General features: G+C 37.2%; 1 long non-coding RNA gene across 2 annotated transcripts in view; it reads left to right on the forward strand.

The window, feature by feature from the left end:
• Nucleotides 1–8,302, forward strand: part of LOC138239367 (uncharacterized) — a 30,605-nt gene extending 22,303 nt beyond the window's left edge. Inside the window, exons 4-5 of one of the 2 annotated variants that reach the window (XR_011189825.1) lie at nt 7,427–7,527; nt 8,184–8,302. This is a non-coding gene — a long non-coding RNA (uncharacterized lncRNA). The remainder of the gene's footprint in view (nt 1–7,426; nt 7,528–8,183) is intronic. The other variant, XR_011189824.1, reaches the window with a different exon arrangement.
• Nucleotides 8,303–8,787: the final 485 nt, after the last annotated feature.

The raw sequence follows: 8,787 nt of genomic DNA on the forward strand, positions 1-8,787 counted from the left end.
GTTTAAATCAGGTTAAAAAAGTTTTGAAAATATTTTCAATTATATTGTTGAGTCATCTAATGTTCACTAGTTAATCATGTTTATTAACAGCAAATGCTGGACATTTTTTTTTGTAAATAAAGCCTGTATATTCTTTTGATATGAAGGTTATAAATTCTCATTTCTATAAAAATATGTCAAAGTGTTAAAAAAAAAGCTGGTCAAATAAATTTACAATGTTGTCTTCTGCTCCAGACAACATGTTGACATGCGGTTGACTGTAGGATTCCAGGTTACCCTTCTTGATTACTTCTGCAGTCTGTCAACCTAAATCTAATTTGGAGGAATTTTAAGCAAAAGTATTTGACCAAATATTATGTCACAGAATTAACTGATGAGCGGAAAAGACTGGAAGTACTGTTATCAGACAACCTGTGGACATTCTAATCCGAAGGCATTTCCTAGTAATGTAGACTGATGCAAGATTGGCAAAATATGACGTGTTGTTTTCACTATCCGTAGGTGCATATCTAAAAATGACTGCATTATTATTCATCCAACACATAACATTTGAGTAAAGGATGTAGTGGAATCAATCAAAAAATCAAAGGAGAAATTATATTTTACCAAAACCCGTTAATGTTACGATCACTGAACACATTTCAGCGAGGGGTGAACAAAGCACCTGCTTATCATCACACCTTCATAAACAGAATGCGTCTTTCACAACACACTTTCCTGAGCCAGAGAGCGTATTAGAAGGAAACAACAAGCACATCAAGGGAAAACACTTGTGTGGGTAGAAGATCCAATGGAGAGGGAAGAAATCTGCGAGACAATCCTATAATTGTAGGGATGGGTGGGAAAAATAGAAAATCTGGGACACAAACAAGATGTTACACATATACTGCTAATGCGGGAGAGTAGGATGATCTGTTAATCATAGTATAGAAGGCCTCTCTGTTTCCTCTTAGACCATGTGAGTCACACATTACCATTCAAAATACATTTTGAAATGTCTTTTGGTACTTTGGTAATTAGGAGTCCCCTAATCAAATCCAAATCCTACTTCTCTATGTTTACAATCTCGAGGTATTTTCATTTTAAATGGCAATTTGTAATACTCACAGCTAGAGTGTGAAACCTACCTGCTCTGGATAATATTAAGTAGTTTTGTGTCAAAAACTAAAATCAGAAATTGTTAAGATTTTCACTATTTAGAGAAATAATGTGTTTATATATATATCTACTTTGCACAGAAAGTATAATGTATACATTGTTATGTCTGTATCATGAGAGAAACTGTAATTTCCTAAAGTTTTTATTGACTATCCAATTATAAACCTAAAGGTCCTATTAGGTTCTTTGTTAACATCTTTGATTCTAAGCCAACTTTGATTCTTTTGGAAAGGGCTGTCGAATGTGGTTCATTAATAACATTTGTTAAAGAGGTCACAGCTGTCGAAACTTATAAATTAAATAAAAAAGGAAACAAAGCAAAATAAATGATACCCAGAGTGGTAAAATGCAATGTTCCATTGGGAGTTTGTGACTGATTATGACGAGTTACCTTGCACACATTTGAGTGTTCATACTTGGCAAACTTTGTACAAATAATTTGTATTCCAGAACAATCATTTAATACCTTCCAACCAATTACAGACTTGTTTCACATAATTTGGGTATACACTGACTACATTAAATATATCTAGGACCCCAATATCATAAGATACTACAATGAATATTCAAATTACAAGAACAATAGAAGAGTGCAGTAGATGGAATTCATTTTGTTTTTTAAAAAGCTACCTAAAACTCAACAGTCTTGAGCTACTTTATTTCAAACTCCAAAACACAACTGCGTTGTAAAAAACGAAGCTGAGATAATTGTATGTGTTTGAGAGTTCTTAACATATTATATTTGAAATAATGTAGAAAATTGCTTTTTACATTAAAACACATCAGATCATTTCAGTTGTGTGTTTTAAAAGGTTGCGGACGCCTTTTAGGAAGTAAAGTTTAGCCACAATAGTCCCCTTTTCACATCATAAACCTTTGCTCAGGTACAACTGTGCTCGACTTATTCTTCACTTTCAATCTTAGCAATTCCTTTTCCCAAAGAGTTTTCTCCTCATCTGTAATGTTAATACATTTCCTTGTAAACAGGCTCTTTGGATGACCAGTGTATTGGAAGTAATAAAAATATTTCGCAATGTTCTGCCCTGTTTACCAAAAGCAGCCCTCCCTGGCAAGCACTTGAAGCAAAGCAAGTGTTTTGTATGAAGATTTAAAAAGTGCACTATTCTGAGTAACACACTTGCAGAAACAGAAAAAATGGAACACAGCTGTGGGTATCTATTGTCACATTAAGGAAAGTACTTCTAAAGTAAATTGTAGTAATAGAGAATTCTTAAAGGTATGCATACAGTATTTCTGCATGTGGCCAGAAATACACAACTCTCCTGGGTGGTGTTATATCATTAATCAAAGCCAGCTGTAATTTGGCTTTTTATTCTCTGCCTGGAAAACAGGATAATAGCAATTACAATTAAACTTCCTTTATAAAAATACTGGCATTTAAATTGATTTCTTTCATCCTTTTTTGGTTCTTTTGGTTCTTTCAAGTAAAAAGCTTTACCTATCTGCTTATGCAAGGATTTATGGATTTGCATTTTTTAAATACTTTTTCAGTCCACTTAAAAGAGGAATGGATTGTTGCTTTCTATTTTCTTAATTGTAAATAGTATTTGAGAAGGCTCTTGTGCACATATGGCATTATTCCTAGACTAGACCTTCACCTCCAGAATATAGTAAATTGTGTCAAGAAGCACTTGTGATACTGTGCAGTTTTAATAACAGTGACAGAATGGCAAACAAAAAAGACTTTGTACCTCAAGGATTGAGAACTCAGATAGCCTTTGCAAATCTTTGAAGTCCTTTGTTAGGCTGTACTGTACTATTTGTACATTGCAGACCATGTAAAGCTTCATTAATATTAACAATAATATTCTGTATGTGGCCTTTAGGTTTCTGTAAAATGTCCCAGTTTGGAAAACTAAACAGCAGGTTATTTTGTGATAGAGGTCACACAAATTAAGTAATTAAATTGTGATTGTATTGCGTTGGCTATATAAGAGCTAAAATGCTTAAAATGAATCTTTTTCAGATAATTCATAAACAGTACAAATATGAATTGCACTCGTATTTCTCCTGTTTTAAAATCAGGTTTCTTGCATAATCTTTTATTTTACATAATGTGGCCTACAAATGAGGAACTGAAAGGACTTTCTGTAGATCCAGGATAGAGTAAACATTCTTAAAGTTCAAGCTATTGAAAATTTTTGAAGTGAAACAGGCACAGACAATGGTTTGCTACTGTCCTCACTGATAGATGCTCACCATTGAGTGACAGTTTCACTGTAACCATTTATTTCTTCAAATACTGAGGAAAGCAGAGATGATGATACTTTTATTTACATAATAAGCTCAAGCCACATAATCATAAGTTAGCAAACAAAAACTGTTGCAGAGGTGCAGTTCAAGGGTGGCTTAAGTACATTATTTGAGAACCTTGAAACTGATTTTTGACCTGTTGTGTGCATTAATTTGTTTTTATTTGTATAGCTAAACGGTTTTCGGGGAGATTTTGTGTTCTGTTTGGTTGGCAAAGTAAGACTCAGGACAGAACATTTTGAGCCCAGAATAACAGTTGAGTACAGCCCTATGTACAGTATATCATTATTTCTGATCCCTGATGTACACCAAAAAATTATGTATGGGCTGAGGGTTAGTCTCTTTCAACAGAAGCCAGAAGACATATCCGGTGATGATATGCGTTTAGCGTGTTGAAAATGATTACATTTATTTTACAATTAGACATAAAAGAAGCATCTGCACTGCTGCACTGCTTGATAATGTAAATTATTTATTCTGCTTATTAATAAATACAGCTAATTTGAGACACTATAAACAACACGAAGAATTCTGCTGTATAGAATATAAATCCCTAACAGGTGTGTCCTGGTGCCTGAGAGGGTGAAGTGTTTTTGTTTGGTCAAAATAAAACTGTTTTTCTAAATCTGTGTAAATTCCTACAGTGCCATGAGAGCGTTTCAATATAATTCCACCAGTTCGTATGAAAATAACTTTGACAGTGTAAATGCATTTGATTTTTCATGGAGATCATGGTGAAACAAAGTAGTTTTCTTTTGCAAAGAAAAAGCTTTTTCATGTGGTGACTGTTTATCTTTTAGCTTCATTTACATAGGGTATCAGCAGCTGCCTTGAATCCATGTGATCCTGCAGAGCTCTATTCTAGTTCATCTGGAGGTCTCTGCTCTGTTGGGGCTTGTCAGCTGAGTACCTCTGCACAGTGCATGGGCTTGTAATTGGAATAGGGCCTGGGGCTTCTCTCTCAGAGTGCTTTTTGTTTGCCCGCCATAATACCCAATCAGGTTGCTGGATGCAGATAATCAAAATACCACAAATGGCTAACTAAGAAAATGCCAGACAGGTAGAAATTCATGCCTGGGCAAAGAGCTTTTTAATTGTTAAAAGCCATTCTTGAACACCTTTTATTGTCTCCAGGGTAGCAAAAGAAAAGGAAGTGACGTGTTAAGAGTCTTTTAGAAGAAGCATCTATGAAATAAAGGGTCTATATTCAAAATGCTGACACTTTAATGAATTACAGGAAGTCGTTATTATGAATTTCATGCTTGTAGTTTTCCATGTCAGCAAGACAGTGGAAGGTAACTTAACAATGCATGATTAGTACAAGGACTGTACAAGTACAAGCAGCCTTGAAGAAATTGCATGTACTCTAGAGGAAGATTTTGGGGGCTATAGTGCTGCTCAGTCTTTTCTATACAAATCATTTTATGAAATGAAGAAAATGATTTGAAGTACCTCTAATACCTCTCCATCTAAAACAGGGCTTCCCACCTCTAGTGCTTGGGATCCAGATTCCAGCATATTCCCTATGTTTCCTTGACTGTTACAAACAGTTCTGCACGTGTCTGAATTTATCTCTTCTTTATAGCTTTCCTATTGCTGAAAATTTAAAAACACGTGGAAACCCTGCTGTACTCAGGACTGTAAGGTCTGGTTAACAATTGCCTGTGAAAACTCTAAAAATAACGAAATGTTAAAACAGTGTATTTGTTTCAGATCGGATAGTGATAGTACACTGAAGCTGGACATGACAACATTCGTTGTGATCCAGAGCAGGGTGGGCAACCCTAAACCAAGATTCTGGCATGAATCTTACAGAGCTCGGGTTGCCACCTGTCAGTTTGTCAGCTGGACAGTCTGGATTTTGACCTAGATGTCCAGCTAGGACTCAAGAGTGTAATTCTGGGAATTGTGAAGGTGAGAAAGGGGACCGTTCTCCTCAGAGAAACATCATGACCTGGTGAACAACAAGGGGCGTATCAATTGTCCAAACCAAGACAAGCAGAATAGCCACCTTTCTATCTAATCTCATCATATCTCAGAAGCTAAGTAAGGTGGGACTTATAGGGATGGGAGACCTCCAAAGAAACCAGGTTGCTGCTACTGGTAGGTCTCAGTCTTCCGTTATGATCACAGTTTCAAAAAGATGCCCTGGTTTGATAAGTACAAACACAGTACTGTAGGAAGTGCTGTCCTTAAGATGTGCTATTAAGGTCCTAAATTGCTATATTATAAGCTATATTGAGGTCCTGCCTACATGGTAAGCAAAGATCCCATGTATTTTTCCAAAGGAGCAGGAGTTAAGCCCTGTTTTCTTAGAAAACAAATTCTACTCTGAGCTTGTACAACCTGACCTTCCTAAAGATTCCTCTTAATTCAGTTAAATTCCCACTTTTCCACTTGATGACAGAGGTAGCAGCGACCGTGTGACACAGAGATGGGTGCTGCACATCAGTGCTGGATGAAGTAGGTCTCCGCCTATACAGTATGTTAAGTGCTTAGAGATCTTCTGGAACAAAAAGCTCGATATAAAAGCAAGGAATTTATGTGAGATGTCCAGGGCGAAGCTCCCCTCCCCACTACCACTCGATGTGTGGGGGCAAATATGTCTGCCAGATTCATTATAATTCAAAATGCATTTGTGCTGTTAAAACGTCTAAAGCGTTAGTGACAGGCAGCAATTTGGGTGTAGAAGACAGCACTGGCATAGAGTCTTGTCTCGACACTTTTTATGTTTACCAATGATTTTACATCTGAAAAGAAACTTCAGATGTGTTTTAAAATTATCTTCTAGAAATTAAATTGTCACCTATGTGATGCAAATGGATTACCTGGTTTTATTTGACTTTTCAGTTTTAATTAAACTGACCATATTTCTGACTGTATTTGCACAATGAAAATGCTGTTTTGCATCAATCACCCATTGGGTATATGCATTTTAAAAAGTAAGCAGATCTGATTGTTAATTGGTTGTGTAGTATTGTTCCTTGGGAATAATAAAATACTGTGATACTGTGTAATTTAATAAAATCAGTGTTTGGTTTTTGAGTCGAGTTAAAATTTGAAAAAAATAGATGAGTGGTTTGAATAGTTGACATTCAGTTAAATTCAATTCAACTTTATTTGTGATTATACTTCCAGTACACAGGTGCATACTATAATGAAAATTGTTTCCCCTTAGTCTCTCAGGTGCAGTATACACAGAACAGCAGACAAGACAATAGACAGTAAATACAATAACAATGTAAACAATGAGTATGGTACCAGTATGACAGAACCCGTATCTGTTAAAAACTGTGCAAAAATACACAAACAGAGCAAACAGTGCAAAATAATACAGCATGATTATATAGTACAACTCAATTAAGTACAGTTTTATGTAAGAGTTTGGCTTTCTGACATTCAATTGTCAGAGGTATGGTGTATGTAGTGGCGTAGGAGTACAGTTGTTGTGTGGTACAGGGAGAAGTGAGAAGAGATCATAGTTTGGTGGGTGGGAGTACGGGGGTCACCAGCTTGATGGCTCTGGGGAAGAAGCTAGTTGTCAGCTGTCTTGTTGTGTGCGACTGAATCTTCCAGAACCTTCTACCAGATGGTAGGGGGACGAACACGTTGTGACTGGGGTGAGTGGGGTCAGTCATAATTTTGGTGGCTTTTTTCAGACACCCAAAAGCACTGAAAGAAAATTATTTTCACACTTGAGTAATGGAGCTAACCTGATTACTATTGGCTTGGTCATGATTGAAATCATCTACGATTGGCTCTGTGAGGAACAGGCTGTATCCTAGTAGGCAGAAGGATATCAGTTTGGTCCAGGATCATCACATCTGTCTGATCCATCTGCAGAATAATTTTCAGACTGCAGTAACTACAGTTTTCTAATTCTAGGAAAAACTGTGTCTCTACAACTGCATGAGAATGATTTGCATGCTCAAAAGTCATTCAGGGGTAATGCTAACATCTGACTAATGATAATATTTCTATCTTCTCTGGGCAGGAGGACATCCATAGTGGTGGCAGAGAGAGTGGTTTTATAAGTAATGAATGCTGTTTTGCCATTGACAGACCTGATGGAAGACAATGTGTGGAGATATCACGGTAAGCATTACACCAACTATGGTGATGTTCAAGCCAACTGGTTGCGTGATTTAAATGTTATGATGTGAAGAGAAATCTCAATTGATTCCCATTAGAATAAATCTGGTACAGAATATGGAGAACCGTATTATTCAATAATACACCGACAATCTCCTTTTTCCAATATTGTTTCCATTCCTGCAATAAATCCTGAGTTGTTGGATTTTCCAGAAGGGTAATAGAAGACCAAACTGTGTTGGTATTACAATCGCATGCTTTCAGAACACAATTTTAGAGTCTTGCCATGGATAGCTTTTTATCCTGATCTGTGTTGAATAGAATACCCATAGAACGAAGTCACAAATGCCATCAACATGAGAGATTGGTGACCAGCCAGCATTCAGCAGCTGGCTGCAGCTGCACAAGAAGAGCGTCAGAGCAGCCCACAGCTGTCCAGTCCAGTCCAGGGACTGGAAAGGCTTATCCATCAATGCTGCTAGGATTGTTTAATGGTCAGGGGGGTCATACCTGATACTAAATTTGTAATGGTTTCATACTTACGCTGTGCCATGTTTCATACTGACAGGCTATCACGATTCTTTGTGTTCAGTTTTGTTCTCAATGTTTCTGATGTTGTTGGTATCTATCCTTCCCATTTCTAACTGCTCTGTGCAAAGCTAGGTCGCGGAGGAGCCGGAGTCTCTCCTGGCAAGCAACAGGTGCAAGGCATGATTCACCCTGGATGAGATGCCAGTACACCTCAGGGAACATGTTGATCGCAGCTCTGGTCAAAATATACAATTAAATCTCTTAGACTTGAGTCCTGCATTTCATTTGTGCGTCAATATATGTAGAAATAAATGTCTGCTTGATGATGATTCCAGAAGCTATTTTTCAATAATGGCAATTACAATGAAAAAATAAACAGGGTTTTGTTAAGGAGGGGTGGCACATTGCTGCCTTACAGTGATGGGGACCTGGGTTCAATTCAGAATTATTCAATTAGCATGGGGTGCTAATTGTATGGAGTGTAATTGGCTTCTGGGAAAATTGACCCTGGTGTGAGCCCCTGTGATGGACCCTGTGATGGTGTCCCATTGCTGCTGTTGCTCGTCGGGATAGGCTCAGGCTCCCTCATGCTCATGTATTTGATGAAGGGGTTAGGAAATGATGGATGATATTATTAAGGAAGAACATGTAATGTAAAGGAGAAAAAAGGAAAGGTGAACAGAGCAGAGACAAACAATAAAGGTGGAAATGTTCACATATCTGGGCCTGGAT

The sequence above is a fragment of the Lepisosteus oculatus genome, chromosome 6 (assembly GCF_040954835.1).
Source record: "Lepisosteus oculatus isolate fLepOcu1 chromosome 6, fLepOcu1.hap2, whole genome shotgun sequence".
NCBI lineage: Eukaryota > Metazoa > Chordata > Actinopteri > Semionotiformes > Lepisosteidae > Lepisosteus > Lepisosteus oculatus.